The following is a 16823-nucleotide window of genomic DNA, read 5'->3' on the forward strand; positions in this document are numbered from 1 at the left end:
TGCAACAGCCTGAGGCATGATGTGTGTTCTCCTGGGGATGTTGTCCCTGGATCCCGGGACCCTGGCAGTGGCGGGCTGCACAGGCTCCCGGGAGGGGAGGTGTGGGTAGTGCCCTGTGCTTGCACACAGGCTTCTTGGTGGCGGCAGCAGCAGCAGCCTTAGCGTCTCATGCCCGTCTCTGGGGTCCACACTGATAGTCGTGGCTCGTGCCCCTCTCTGGAGCTCCTTTAAGCAGCGCTCTTAACCCCCTCTCCTCGCGCACCAGGAAACAAAGAGGGAAGACAAAGTCTCTTGCCTCTTCGGCAGCTCCAGACTCTTTCCCGGACTCCCTCCCGGCTAGCCGTGGCACACTAACCCCTGCAGGCTGTGTTCACGCGCCAAGCCCAGTCCTCTCCCTGCACTCCGACCGAAGCCCGAGCCTCAGCTCCCAGCCCCGCCTGCCCCGGCGGGTGAGCAGACAAGCCTCTCGGGCTGGTGAGTGCCGGTCGGCACCGATCCTCTGTGCAGGAATCTCACCGCTTTGCCCTTCGCACCGCTGTTGCTGTGCTCTCCTCCGCGGCTCCGTAGCTTCCCCTTCCGCCACCCGCAGTGTCCGCCTGCGAAGAGGCTTCCTAGTGTGTGGAAACCTTTCCTCCCTCCCACTGGTGCAGGTCCCATCCCTATTCTTTTGTCTCTGTTTTTTCTTTTTTCTTTTGCCCTACCCAGGTACGTGGGGACTTTCTTGTCTTTTGGGAGGTCTGAGGTCCTCTGCCAGCCTTCAGTAGGTGTTCTGTAGGAGTTTTTCCACGTGTAGATGTATTCCTGGTTTATCTATGGGGAGGAAGGTGATCTCCACGTCTTACTCTTCCACCATCTTCTCCTCGTCTCCCATTACTCTTTTTTATAAACCAATTGGTTTGATAACAATGTTCAGATATATTCCCTATCATCCCAAAATACTCCAGTCTGTACTTCACAAAAGCAAGGATGTTATCTCTCATAGTCGGAAATAAGAGTATCAAAATCAACAAATCAACATTGATACAGCACTACCATCCAAATTACAGATCGTATTCAATTTGCCAAGTGTACAGCTATGCCTTTTTATTTTCTGGTCCAAGATGCAATCCAGGATCACATGTTACTTTTAGTCTTCATTTATTTACATTCTCCGCAGTCTAGAACATTTTCTCAATCTTTTCTTGTTTTCATGACCTTGGCAGTTTAATAAGTACACGTCTTCCATTTTGTATGACGTCCCTCAACCTGGGTCTATTTGGTAATTACTCCTGTTCAAACTCAAGCCATGCAACCCTGGCAGAAAGAACACAGAAATGATAATATGCTTTAAACAGTGCGTCAAGGGGCAATGATGGCAATTCTGTTCCACCAGTGATGATGGTAGTCTTCTTTACTTGCATAAGATGGTGTCTTCCAGTTTCTGCATTTTAGAGTATCATTTTTTCCCTTATAATTTTTGCCTTTTTTGAGGAGATACTCTGCGGCTATTCCACTGCCCCATTCTTCAATCAAACACCCACTAACTTGCCTTGATGATTCCTGCCTAACTTACCTGCTACTATGGTAATTCTCAAATGATGATTTTCTCTTTACATTATTCCTTATGCATTCATTAGCTTACATTCTACTCTAATGAAGAACTTTTATTTCTCCTCCTTTTTAAAAACTCATTAATCGTTTGTATTTATATGGACTTATGGATTCCTATATTTATTTGGTGTAGTCGTTCACTATCATTATTTATTTTGATACTCAAATTATCCTATATTTGGCTAGTGGGAATCCTTTCAGGCTTGATCCAGTGTCCTTTTGACACATCCCCTTAATTCTTTGATTGCCTTCTTATGTGTCAAATACAATAAGATGTTCCAGGATCATCCTGTACTTTTCCTGCTCTGGTCCCATAATCGGTCATTTTCCAAGGAGCCTTGGTTCCTTTTAAATAAGGGTGATAATTATAAACCAAGATCTGTGCATTCAGTGCCCTCTAGTATACAGAGCTAGGAAATATTTTTGTACATATGTGTTCGTGTGTGTACACAATACACTCACACCCCACATACATCTATATTTATTTTTCTGTGTATGCCTGTGATTAATACACATCAATATCTCCAATTCAAATCCAACATCCCAGGACTCTTTCTAGCCTTCCCCTTTCCATATTTGTAAATCCCTTCTCCGACAGTGAGATACCTAGCTCTCATTATTCTCTATATGTTTACGATATGTTCAATATTCTTATATATAATCAATTTCCTGGCTGGTGATTTCCTCAGCCCACTGGCTCCTCAGCCTTGTCACCTTCTAAATCTCAGCCAAACCATCTCCAAGAGAAGGGAAAAGAAAAGGAAGAAGGATGTTCTTACGGTTTTTAATAATTTACATGTATTTGTGTTGTTGATTTAAGGTATACAGTCATATCATCTGTGGAAAATAAAAAAAATTAACTCCTCCTTTTCAAAGTTGATGTCTCTTTCTTCTCACTCTTAGCTATTTGCTCTAGAAAGTTCTCAAATAATGTGAAGTAATAGAGATAATAGTGGACGTCTCTGCCTTATTTCTGACAAATAGTAACACTTCTAGTATCATTATACCATTTAGCAATATGCTAGTTATTTTCTCATTCTCACTTTATTTCTTTATTATTATTCTTCTGTTCATTTTGTCCTGTTTTATTAATAGTTTGCTTTTATTAATCAGGCATGGCCATTGAATTTTATAAAAAGACATGTTGTATTTGGAAATGATTATAAGATTTTTCTTTGACAAATTTGCATGTTTAACTTTATTAATAGATTTCCTAATATTGAATCTTCCTTGCATTTCTGGTTTAAACTCACTGTTTTGGTGTATTTTTCTTTTAATGGACTGATGACTTCTAATTGTTGACATTTAATTTGTTTTTTTTTTCCATTGGTGTTAAGAATTGGCAATTGATTATAGTTTTCTTTTATCAGGTTTTTTGTATCTGTTTGGAAACTTTTCTTCTCTCTCTTGCTCTATAGCACGTTAAACAGCATTAACGTACTTTGTTTCTTTAAAATCTGATAGAATTGGAGACTTCCAGTTTTAGCTCCAATATGTAAAGAGCTTGGAAGTAATCACTTCTGTCCTAACAACAAGAAATAGCTGAATAAACTGAAAACCACTGACTCTTCTGAGACGCATCAGAAAACTGAGGTTTCAAGGCAAACTGCCACCCCAAAATCTGGAGAAACAGGTGAATTCAGAGTCAAAGTCCAGATCTACTTACCTGGAGTAGAAGCTGCTAGAGCCATACATTGGTAGGAATACTTAAATGGTAATTTTGACAAATTGATTGAGGGTAAGTTTGGACCAGTATGTTCTAGTTCGAAAGTAAGAAACTCCTGGGGGGGGCCACACTTTTATGGATTTAACTTACAGGAACCCCAATAGATTTTTAAGGTGAAGAACTGAGAAAGATCCCCTTGTGGTTGTGACTGGGGGAGGGGAAAAGTAATCCTTATGAAATATGCTGTGAGCATTCTCCATAACAAATGCCTGCTGTACAAGGCATAATACTTTACTGGAGCCTTATACCAGCTGGGAGAATGGCATTTCCATCACTCCAGTCCCTTCTAACGTTCCTGTCTCACCAAACAGAGGGAAGCTATACCACTGAAGAAACACTTGTGAAGGTCACAGCCTAGAGAACAGACCCACTAGAAGACTGAAATTTAATAGTAAGAGTATACAACACTATACAACCCCTTTCCCTATACCTTACCACCATACCAAATAGGTGCCAGTATAATAACAGTAGATTACATCTGAAAGAGCTGCAAATCACAGACTCTCCCTGAGGAAGGGTACTTATGGAAACCTCAAATCAACGGAGGAGACACAAACAAGGACACTGGAGGAATGCGAGGCCTCTGGCACCTATACCTACAGCAACCATAAAATTCAGTCCAACTCCTAGGCAGATTAACATAAATAATTTTACTAATATACCTCAGTTCTTATTACCTGCTACAACATGTCTGGCTTTCAACAAAAAATTGCATGACATGCTGAAAGTCAAGGAAATACACAGTCCAAAGAGACAAATCAAGCATCAGAGCCAGACTCAGATATGGTACAAATGTTGGAATTACCAGACAGGGAATTTAAAATAACTATGCATTAATATGCTAAGGACTTAAATGGAAAAAATAGACAACATGCAAAAATAGATAGGTAATATAATCAGAAAGAAATTCTAAAAAAGAATCAAAAGGAAATGCTAGAAATGAAAAAACACTGTAGCAGAGATAAAGAATTACTTTGATAATCTCATTCATAGACTAAAACTGAGGAAAGAATCAGTTAGCTTGAAGACAGGTCAGTAGAAACTTCCTAAACTGAAATGAAAGGAGAGAAAAAACGATTTAAAAACAGAACAGAGCATACAAGAACTGTGGGACAATTTCAAAGGGTGTAATATAGGCACAATTGGAATACCAGAAGGAGAAAAGAGAATGGAAAAGAAGAAGCAATTTGAAGTGATAGCAGAGACCTTTCCAAAATATATGACAGACACAAAGGACAGATCCAGGAATTCAGAGAATACCAAGCAGAAGAAATGTCAAAACAAACAAATAAACCTACACCTAGACATATCATATTAAAACTTCAGAATACCAAAGACAAAGAAAACCTTGAAAGAAGTCAGATTATTCACAATTGCTAAAAATTGCAAGATACTTACATATCCTTCAGTAAGTGAATGGATAAACAGTGGTACATTCATACAATGGAATATTATTCAGCTGTAAAAAGAAATGAGATATCAAGCCACAAAAACACATAGATGAATCTTAAATGCATATTTTCTAAGTAAAAAAATGCCAATCTGGAAAGTCTACATATTGTGTGATTCCAGCTATATGACATTCTGGAAAAGGCAAAAGTATAAATGTTTAAAAGATCAGTATTTGGCAGGGTTTCTGGGGACATAGGGAAAGACCATGGAGAGTGTTAACAGGTGAAGCACAGGGGATTTATAAAGGTGGTGAAACTATTTTGTGTGATACTGTAATGGTGGATACATGACACTATGCATTTGTCAAAACCTATAAAACTTTACGACACAGAGTGAATCTTAATGTATGCAAATGAAAAACTCATTTAGGAGGTCAGAGGTTCACAGAAAAGAATGCAGACTATGACAAGAGAATCTAAACCTATTATCAATATATGAAATGACTTCACTGAAAGGAGTGTGGGAAAAAGAGGCTGACATAAGTAAGTTTGGAAATGAGTAGAATCTGTAAGACTAAAGGCAAAAGGAAATGGACATAAGCCTTGTATTTTAGTTAGTAAAGTTTTGTCTTATGGGAGTACAGGTTATGAATTCTGATCATTGTTATACATGTATGCCGGCATTCAACAATTAATTAAATGGATGGTGGATAGTGCTAAACAGGTTTCTCACCACTGGAGTGGAAATTTACAGAAAAGCAAGTAAAAGAGGCTGGAGTGATCCATGTACTAATGAATTAGAGTCGGAGACATTGATATGCACTCATGTTTTGTTTAGTTACAGATGGTTACATATAGAAATATTTATAGATATGTGTACATACACAGATTAGTATACATACATATATTTGCTTTCTCTTTCAGGTGAGAGGGCCTAGAAGCAATGACACTCCTGTAGCAACAAGCACACCTACCACCCAGACATTGGTTTTTAATACTGTTCTCCAGTAAAAGGAATCAGGGTTCCTTGGAGAAACTGCAGATTCTAGGACTGGGGCAGGAATTTACAAAATGAACTTAAAGCTTCTAGTGCCAGAAAGTAGGAAAGCATGAAAAAAAAATCCCCAAAATGATGGAAGTATGTCAAATGGACAAAGAACCTAACTAAAAGAGCTCCCAATGGCCAAAGCTGGAATAATTTAACAGCAAAATAAAATAGTATTGGATTATAACCCAAAATTTGAAGTAGATATCCATGAAATAAATATCATGTAAATAAATGATTGACTAAATCATTGTATGAGGGAGAGATTATAGATCGTCTGTGCAGAAGAATTCCGAATAATTTCAATAGACACTTCACCCTCAGGATATTCCTCACTCCTTAAGCATGGGCTACACATAGTGACTTCCTTCCAAAGATTATAGTATGAAAAAGTGGGAGTGAGAGGACTAACTTTGCAGTAGAGAAACCAGACAAATACTACCTTGGCCAGGTAATCAAGGTTAACATCTACAGTGATAAGTCATGATGATAACATGCTCACTTAATATGACATGACTTGAATGGCACTTTACCTCTATGGTCTTCTTCCCCAAAGTCTATAAACCCAGTCTAATCATGAGGAAAACTTCAGAGAAATCCCAATTCAGGGATATTCTACAATATACTTGACATGTACTCCTCCAAACAGCCAAGACCATCAAAAACAAGGAAAGTCTGAGAAACCACCACAGCCAAGAGGAACTTAAGGAGACATAGTGACTATATGTAATGTGGTATCCTGGCTGGGATATCATGGGACAGAAAAAGGACATCAGGTGAAAACTAGTAAATCTGAATAAAATATGGACTTTAATTAGTAATGTATCAATATTGTTTCGTTAACAAATATACAATACTAATGTAAGATACTAAAAATAAGGGAAGAATGGTATGGGGTATTTTGGAACTCTCTGTCCTGTCTCTGCAAATTTTTGGTAAATTTAAGTGTCCTAAAATTTTTTTTAATGTATTTTTTAAAAATCTGGTAGAATTTACCCATGAAATAATTTTGGGCCTGGTGCTTTTGGGGAAGAATTGCTCTTTGACAATTTTCTCAGTTTCTTATATGGTAATTTGGTTGGTTATATTTTCTATCTATGTGTCCTGGGAGTAAGTTTTGGTAATTTTTATTGTTGTAGAAAATAAAATTTAAAAGTCCAGGTTTTCAAATTTGTTTGTGTGAGGCAGAACAGGATTTCGAGGAATACATTTAGGGTTAGACTAGTAAGCTCCCAACTCCTGGGCCTTTTACAGCTCCTCCAGTGCAGGCAACTAAATTCCCCAACTGCAAACTCTCCTTCACTCTTTTCTGAACTGTTGCTACTTCTAGCAGAAATCCTAGCAGCAATTTCAGTTCTTCCATTCCAGTCTTGCTTTACTCTCCTGTCTCTCCTGTTATAAGTCAGACTTATAGCCTGGTGCCCCAAGTTCCCATGTTGACCCTCTATTAATTAACACCTCTACCTTCCCTAGCAATGTATCAGTACCTGGAATTGGGCTGGCTTCTTCTGTCCTCTGCTGGATTCATTTGCCTAGACTCCTGCAGAGCTAGAGCTCCATACAGATACCTACACTCTCAATGATATCTGGTTTTATTATCCAGAGCCACTTGCTATCCTACTCTGGTTTCAACCTGTTTCCTAGACCTCCTCTAAGCCACCTGTTTCATTTGCTACCAGGGGACCATTCTTTGGAGCCTTCTCCACATCCTTCCACTTGTTCAGTGGTGCCCCCTGGAGTTATGCAACATGGCAGTCACCATCCCTTTTCTCTCCCCAAGGAATCCCTTCTGGCTCTCAGGAGTTTTCACTTCAATCCTGATAAATGAATCATTATTTTGTTTCAGCTTAAGTCAAGGTCCTACCTGATGACTTTTGCAAGGTAAAAGGGGGAATTCTTTCCATCTACAAATTTTTCTCCTTTCTGTTCCCCACTTTGATGTGAATTTATGATTCCAGGGATCTGTGTTAGGTGTTTCTTGGGGTTTACATGCACAAATTTCCCTTTCAACAGAAGGCGCCTTATAACAACCAGCAACAGGGAAGAGCAATTTAAGAAAATGCTGCTAAAGCACAGAGGCTAAAGCAGATTGACTTCAGTTTCCAAGCTGCCCTCTGCAGCTGACCACCAATATATCTGCCTGTCCAGGGATGTTTGAAGGGATTTAGCATTTTGTTCGGGCTTTTGCAGCAAGGATTCTGAGATCATTGCCTTAATAGAAGACACACACCCAGGGGAACGACTACAAACTGCTTTAGCAAAAGAATTTCTACCAACTGTTTTTTGTAGGAAATAGCATCACTTTCAAAGCAAGATACTTTTTAAACAGAAATCTTTGAAAAAGTTTAAAACAGTTCTTGTTTAAATGTTACCAATTCCCTCCGGTGGGTTCAGGCTATAACAATGGGAAATTTGAGATCAGTGGGATGGAGGAGATCTTTTTGGCTACTAGGGCTATTAATGGAAGTGATGGAGGTTGTAATAACTGCCTGGTAAGATGGTAGATTCTGTGTTTTATGAAAAGTGAGAAGGGGTAGTCAGGCCAATGTCAGATGAAGTGTGTTGGGTCCTATGAAAGGGATTTCTGCTCCAGGAAACCATTTACTGACTGGTTTCTGAAATCTTTTAAAAGCCTACAATCCTTGATTTTATATTACAGGAATTCAAAAGGAGTAGAAGATCAAAGAAAGCTGATAAAACTGGGAAAATTTTTTAGAGGAGGTGGAACTGGAAGTGCTGGGGCAAAATCCTGTCCAGGGTCTTGTCTGTCTGCTAATCTGCCGAATCAGAACAAAATGGAGAAATTTTGTTAAGACTCCAGAACCTTACTCCTCCACACTCTACCCTCTGTAACATAGGAGGAACCTGGAAGGTGCACTTTGAAATCAGTGTATTCACTAGAAGCTTGGGTTTTATAGAATGATCAAATACTTGGGACACAGCAGGAGGGCCACAGGTGCTCACTGGCTGTTCCAGAGATGGGTTGGAGGTGGAATCTGAGCATGAGCAGGAAGCTGTAGCCCTAAAGAGAATGATGTGGAGGTGGGGGATACTAGGTGGGTAAACATCTGTGCCTCCGGTGGAGCTATATCTACCCATGGGAGAGGAAAATGTTTGTGAAGTCTGGAGAATGTTTTCAGGGTCTAGGTCCCCAGATATGAGTGCAGCAGCCCAAAGCCTACTCTTGCAGACCGGTGAGCTTGGTGAACTCTGCCCACAGGATGAGGTCTGAAACTCACCTTTATTTGAAATACAGAAGGCCTGATCCACCCCAGCTATTTCCACATCTCTGGCATTAAAGGGTGTGGTTGCTCCACTGATTCCTAGTACAGAATAGCCCAGGTTGGGGACTGTCAGACCTGTACCTTCGTCCACCATGCTTTGGATGCTCAGAGTGGAAGGTGTTTAACTCAGCATGCATTTGGCTGTGTGAGTGTGAAGTTAAGAAAAACTCTGTGTCACTCTGGTGAACTTGGACAATTACCTTATCAAATTTACTTCATTAAAAGGAGGGGTACCATGTTGCTGCTGGATTTCATTGTGTTTTCTTGTCCTTCTGGTCAGAATCCGCCCTGGAATTTTTTTTCCTCTCACCTTCTTGTGGCTCTCTCACTTAGCAGAGCTCTTGTACAGATCTTTTAACAGCATGAGTCAGTAGGGAAGGAGTTAATCCCACCTGCTTTGGTCTCTAAATATTATTTTATATGCTCCTTGGAGGCCTGTTGCTCTCACCTCCTGCTGTTAATCCTAAATTTTATTATTGTCTCACTTAGCCAATATGCAAAGCACTCACTTTCCCTTCCCCAGACATGCGTCACCATCCCTAGCCCTGGGCCTCTCCTGAAGCCAGTGCTCAGCTGTTGAATAATTTCGTGACTTCAGTGCTGTAGTGGCCGCTTAGAAAGGCCACGTTTTCATTTTCTCAGAAAAACAAACTGCAATTTAGGTACACTATCACTAGATGGAACTAGTCTGTTAGAGCAACTTGAGGCCAAGTCCAAAAATTTGAGCTCTGGGTATGTTGTTCAGACGTTTTCTAGAATTATAAATCTCTTTATTAAAACTGTCGAACTCCAATTTAGACATCGGAGTATATAATTCTCTTAAATGCAATAGATGCCCTAGGTAGAGTCTGTTACCTTTTCTTATTGATCTCTTGCTTTCCCTTCATCAGCTCAACTGGTATCATAACTTACAGTCAAAAGTCTCTTCCAACAGGTACTTTTTATTCAGACTTGGAGTTGCTTTTACATCAAAGCCCCCTACCTCCGGATGCTTATCCCTCAATGGTTAGCAAAAACCAAACTGTTGATCTCAGCCATAGGCTGTCTATTCACCTTGCCTCCACTGTTTGAGCTAATTATAGGGAACAAACTGCCCACTAAGGAAGAGAAAAGCTTCACAGAGCTGTGATGGTGCTGAAAGTGTACAAGCTACCCCCTCCCTTAGTCTCTTCTCCTGAAATCAGAAAAGATACTTTCTTACTTGACACCTTCTAGCTTCCCTCCTCCCATCAGCTCTCTGAACCCGCTGTGGGCTGCTGGCTTAATTTCCACAATAGCTGCAGTTAATTAGTATCCCAGGGTAACTGACTTCCCTTAGCAACAGAGGTAACAATGGCTTTAGCTCACAAATTACCTTAGCTACAGTTTCCTTTCACTGATAAAAACATATTCAACAATACTTAAACAAGTTTTAAACAGAAAATTACTCTGAGGTCCACTCATCAACAAATATTTATTAAGCTCCTTCTGTGTGCAAATCACAGAACTGGCCACTGGGTATAGAGATCTGAATCAGCTATGGTCCTTTCTCTTGGGGAACTCAAAAAGGAATTGGAAACAGAAGATATGAACTAAAATAAGTCTACTGCAAGATAGTATTAAATGTATGGCTTGATTTGAAGACCTGGAGGGTGTCTGAGGAAGGTGAAGGTCTTTGGGCCTAGGGGAGGTGGGTCTTGAACTTGAAGGGACAACTGTGGAGCCGGACAGATTTTAACTCAAACCCTAACCTTGCCACTAGTTATGTGATCTCGAGCAAGTTACTTGAACTTTCTGAGCTTCAGTTTCCTTTCCTGTAAATGGGGAAGACTAAAGTGCACCTCAAAATGTTTATGTAAGGATTAGAAATTACATAGATAAAGCACCTAATACATTGCCAGGTCAATAGTCCCTTTTTTCATCATTGATAACTCAGGCTCGATAGGCTTAGCTAGGTGGAAAGGAAAGGGATGAAAATTACTTTTGGAAGAAAGTGCATCAAAATGCTGAGGGAGGGCACTGGGACAAGGTTGGGAAGGGAAGGCAAAGGAAATTACTTAGCTTACAATGAGAGGCTGGGAGCAGGGGGAGATTAGATTGGAAAGGTAGCTGAGATTTTGTCACAAGGACTCTTAGTTTAAATATCAAAGCTGGAAGAAAACTTTGGAAATATGTTGGTCCAAGCTCTTCATTTGATTGATGACATGACTTTCCTTTCATTGGTCCTAAGTCAGATGACTCTTCATTTTGAAGTAGAGTTTTATTTTCAAATTAAATTGAAAAGTTAATGGTTTTAAACTTCTATAATGTCCCCTCTCAGTAGAGCTTTAGTATACATCTAGCTGTTGATATGAGGATAACTATATCCTTATGAGAGGTACTAAAAAAGAGAGACTCCTTGACCTAGACTGGGCCATGAGCTAGCTGACTGGAGAAAAGAGATAAAGAAGAGGTGAAGGAACAGTTTGCTGCTCCCAAAGTTTCCTAAGAAATCCCAGGTTTTGATGCTACCCAAGGCTATCTTCACACTTTATGTAAATCAAGAAGAATGTCTGGTTGCTTTTGATTATCAAATTATCATTGCTATCACTGTAAATGATTACAAATAATATCTGAAGTTGTATTTACATAACGCTTCTTGCCTTTTCAAAGAACACTCAAATCTGTTCTCTCATTTTCTTCTTACACCAGACCTGGAGATAGTTAAGCTATCCACACCCACACCCCACACACATATCACCTCAGTTCTACAGATGAAGAAGTTGAAATTACTTGCTGCAGAACACATAGAGAATTAATGACTAGAACCCAGGTCTTCTAACTCCTATCCAGGGCTGCTGACTATAGTTGGGAGTACAGCCTATGTTGGAGAAAGTGACAACAGATAGTCTATGGGATTATCATTCAAAATCCTGTCTCTGGGAAGCCTTGTTCTTCATTACGTTTCCCTGGGTGTCTCTCGGATATCACACATTCTCACCAGCAGCCTTCCTACTCCTACATATCATCAATACTCATCCAGAAATCCTGGGGCCAGCCACAGTGCTTGGACTCTTTTCCCACATCTAACCATTCCACAGCATACAACAAATCCTTGACAAATTTACAATGAGAAAAAAAGTAGCAGAAACCAAATGCCCTCCATCTGTGACTTGATGTGGCCAAGCATAGGCTTATTTCAAAGGGTGCACAACAGAAAAGTCACTGGGCTCACTCCACCGCCACCCCAAGTCTTGCTGGTGGTTTTTTCCCCTTAGTTAGGTAAGAGGATCTTATTTTTTATAAAACAAAGGCAAACAATATTATTGCAATTCAGTAAATTTACAGAAGGAACCCCATTGGTACATGTTGTTGTATATTTTGTGGGTTTTGTTTGTTTCATACTGAGCATTCTAAAATTAGATCTTTGTATTTATCTGGTTTTCCCCATATTTGTGAGAATAGAAAACTCATCAGTCTTTAAAGAGAAATCACATGCTAAACAAAATTCCACTTTCTAGAGAAACATCAATGGAAATGATTTTCCAAATATATATAATTTTTAATATCTAGGTATTGACAAATAAATGGACATTTATTGAATACCTTTAAAGTGCCATGCCTGTGCACTGTGCACAGTGCACTTTGCCTGTGCATCTCATTTCATTCTTAATTGCTATGATATAGGGATTGCTATGTCCACTTTATAGATGAGGAAATTGGTGGATCAAAGATGTTAAGCCATTTAACTTTTACAGCACAGAGATAACAAAATGTAGATCTGGGTCTTTAATCAGTCTTCTAACTCCAGACCCAATGCTTTTCTTAACATAACACAGGAGCAAGTAAAGGAGCTTGTTCTAAAAGTAAAGTTAATTTTTAGTAAAGAACTAGGTAAGCAAATGTTCATGAATTACAGACATTCCAAATTTCAGATACAATTCACTTGGTCACTTAAAAAATAAAAGACTTAATCAATCACAAAGAATTCCACTTAAACATTATCTAAAGTGATTAATAAGAATGACATTTCCCTACCAACTCCAAATGATAAAATCAATTTGGCAACTTTACCAATAATTTGAACTTGAAACACTAATCTTATGAGAAAGCCTATATATCAAAATTGTCATAGTATGACACAAATATAACAGAATCTTTTCAATTTCTATTAAGCTGATTTTTCTTTTAAAGAAGAGTCGGAAAGCCAAAAAACCCTTCAAATCCATTGAGCCCCTTGCATTTTATTTAAGAGGTTTCATTTTTCAAGCCAAAGCCCAGAAGACAAAACAAGCTCATTTAATTCACACCCCAGAATTGTAATTGCTCTGCTCGAGCCAATGTCTAAGTGCCTGTATTAAGGGCTTCCCACTGACCAGAAAGTGTTAATCATCAATCTACACAACTTTATTTTATACTTTTAAGCTACTCCTCACTTTCTTCTTGGTTAGGATTGCCTATAAACAGAAGACGCGCAGTAATTTTTAATTTCTGATAAACAACAAATAATCAGATAAATATGTCCTGTGTAATAATTAGGATATGATTATACTAAAAAATTCATTGTTCATCTGAATTCAAATTTAACAGGACATCCTGTATTTTTATTTGCTAAATCTGGCAACACTACTCTCGATAAACTAATGCCATAGAATAGAGATTTCTCAACTTCTTACCCAAAAATAAGTTCCAGAAGTATCAAGGAGTCAAATGGAAGGGGCAATTGTGTAAAGGTATCAGGAAAAGACATGGAAAAATTATATGCAATCTTGAAGTGGAAAGGCCTTTCTAAGGAAGATGCAAAACCCAGAAAACAAAAAGTTTGATAAATCTAACTACATACAACATTTTAAATGTATTTTTTGCATGAAAATACAATAAAGTCGAAAAACAATTCTGAAGAAACATCTTCAATACACCTGATCCACAATAGACTGTTATTTAATATGTAAAGATCTTTTACAAATCAATAGGTAAAAGAGAAAACACATAAATAGAAAAATGAATAAAGGCCATAAATACACAGTTCACTGAAAAACAACTACACATGGCCAATAAGCACAGAAAAATATGTGTAACCTTACTAATAATTAGAGCAACATAAGTTAAAATGATAATGCAACATCATTTCCCTCCATCAGATTGGAAAATATCAAAGGCTAAGTAATGCCTAGTGTTGGTAAGGGTAGAGACATGAGCATTTCATACCTTGTAGGTGAAATTATAAATTGGTGCAACCTCTTGGGTGCGCATAATTTTGCAATATCTATGAATATGAAAAATGCATTTATCCTTGACTCAAAAATTCTCATTTTAGAAGTTTATTTTATGAAAATACTTGTACAAGTATGAAAAGGTATACATATACAAATTCATTGCAGCATTATTTGTACCAGTGAAAAATTGGGATGAAGCTAAATGTCCATTATTATAGGATCAGATAGTGTACATTCATATATTGAAACAATATTCATTCAGTTTAAAATATAATGATTTTCAAAGCTTATTGATATTAAAGAAAAAGTAAGGATCACAATGGAGTATACCGTGTCTTTCCTTTTTTGATTAAAAAACGATATATATACATATGTTTGTATGTGCAGAAGTAGACTGGCTTTCATTGTTATACCCTTTTGTACTCTTTGAAACTTTTTGTATGAAGTGCCTGTATTACTTTTTCAATAAAAAATACCTAATCTATGAAAGATACCTATTTTGTATCTTTTTTAAAAGCCTACTTATCTCATCTCTCATTTCTTCTCTTGTTCTTATCTCAGGGTCTATTTACCAGTTATCACTGTTGTGCCAGTAGGACCCTGCAGGGAGCTGATGATAATCGGTGGCTTGCTCCCTTTCATAACACAGTCCAGCAATCAACAATTCAATTTCCTTGTACCAGAAAGGCCCTCAGTTGTTGTTAGTATCCAGGAAAGTAACTTCTCCCAAACCCCAAAATTTCAGGGGCCAGAATGTATTTCTCAAACCATGAAGGTTAGGACATACTGCATTTCTTGGATGGTAGCAAACTATTACACCCAACGCTCTTGGGTTCTTTACTGACTCTCCAGCAGATGCCGCTCTCCTCAGTACCTTCAACCATGTCGTTATCCCTTCCTGGAATGCCCTTCTTGCCTAGCTGGCGCTACAAACTTTACCCATCCCTCAAGATTCAAGTCCCCTTCAATTTGTTAATATGGTTTATCACATTGATTGATTTGCATATATTGAAGAATCCTTGCATTCCTGGGATAAACCCCACTTGATCATGGTGTATGATCCTTTTAATGTGCTGTTAGATTCTGTTTGCTAGTATTTTGTTGAGGACTTTTGCATCTATGCTCATCAGTGATATTGGCCTGTAGTTTTCTTTCTTTGTGACATCTTTGTCTGGTTTTGGTATCAGGGTGGACATGGGAGCAACCTAAGTGTCCACTGATAGATGAATGAATAAAGAAGATGTGGCACATATATACAATGGAATATTACTCAGCCATAAAAAGAAATGAAATTGAGTTATTTGTAGTGAGGTGGGTGGACCTAGAGTCTGTCATATAGAGTGAAGTACGTCAGAAAGAGAAAAACAAATACCGTATTCTAACACATATATATGGAATCTTAAAAAAAAAAAGCTTCTGAAGAACCTAGGGACAGGATAGGAATAAAGATGCAGATGTACAGAATGGACTTGAGGACATGGGGAATGGGAAGGGTAAGCTGGGACGAACTGAGAGAGTGGCATGGACATATACACACTACCAAAGGTAAAATAGATAGCTAGTGGGAAGCAGCTGCTTAGCACAAGGAGATCAGCTTGGTGCTCTGTGACCACCTAGAGGGGTGGGATAGGGAGGATGGGAGGGAGACGCAAGAGGGAGGAGATATGGGGATATATGTATATGTATAGCTGATTCACTTTTTTATACAGCAGAAACTAACACACCATTGTAAAGCAATTATACTCTAATAAAGATGTTAAAAAATTTTTTAAAGAATATTACTCAGCCATAAAAAGAAATGAAATTGAGTGATTTCTAGTGAGGTGGGTGGACCTAGAGTCTGTCATACAGAGTGAAGTCAGAAAGAGAAAAACCAATACCATATGCTAACACATATATATGGAATCTAAAAAAAAAGTTCTGAAGAACCTAGGGACAGGACAGGAATAAAGACGCAGACATAGAAAATGGACTTGCAGACACGGGGAGGGTGAAGGTAAGCTGGGCGAAGTGAGAGAGTGGCATGGACATATATACACTACCAAATGTAAAATAGATAGCTAGTGGGAAGCAGCCACATAGCACAGGGAGATCAGCTTTGTGCTTTGTGACCACCTAGAGTGGTGGGATAGGGAGGGTTGAAGAGAGACGCAAGAGGGAGGGGATATGGGGATATATGTATACGTATAGCTGAGTCACTTTGTTATACAGCAGAAACTAACACACCAGTGTAAAGAAATTATACTCCAATAAAGATGTTAAAAAAAAAAAAGATTCAAGTCCCACTTTTCCTCCAGGTTGACTTTCATGATTATTTCAACCCTGCTCAGATCACTGTTCTTTTCTTCCTCTGACTTTGTGTCTTACTTTGTTAAAAAGATAATAGATATTCCAAGTAGTTCTTTCATAAAACATTTTGATTAAATGTAACCAACATATAGGAATTAACTATATAATGTTATTTAAGTTGCACTGGTTTTAGAGTCAATTAGAACAGGGTTCAACATTTTTACAGAACTTCAGGCAAATTAGTTAATTTTTAAACTGTGGCTAATAATATCTACCATATAAGGATATCATTGGTATTAAATGTAAAGTGACTTGCACCATACC

This window comes from Lagenorhynchus albirostris, chromosome X, assembly GCF_949774975.1.
Source record: "Lagenorhynchus albirostris chromosome X, mLagAlb1.1, whole genome shotgun sequence".
Classification (NCBI taxonomy): Eukaryota; Metazoa; Chordata; class Mammalia; order Artiodactyla; family Delphinidae; genus Lagenorhynchus; species Lagenorhynchus albirostris.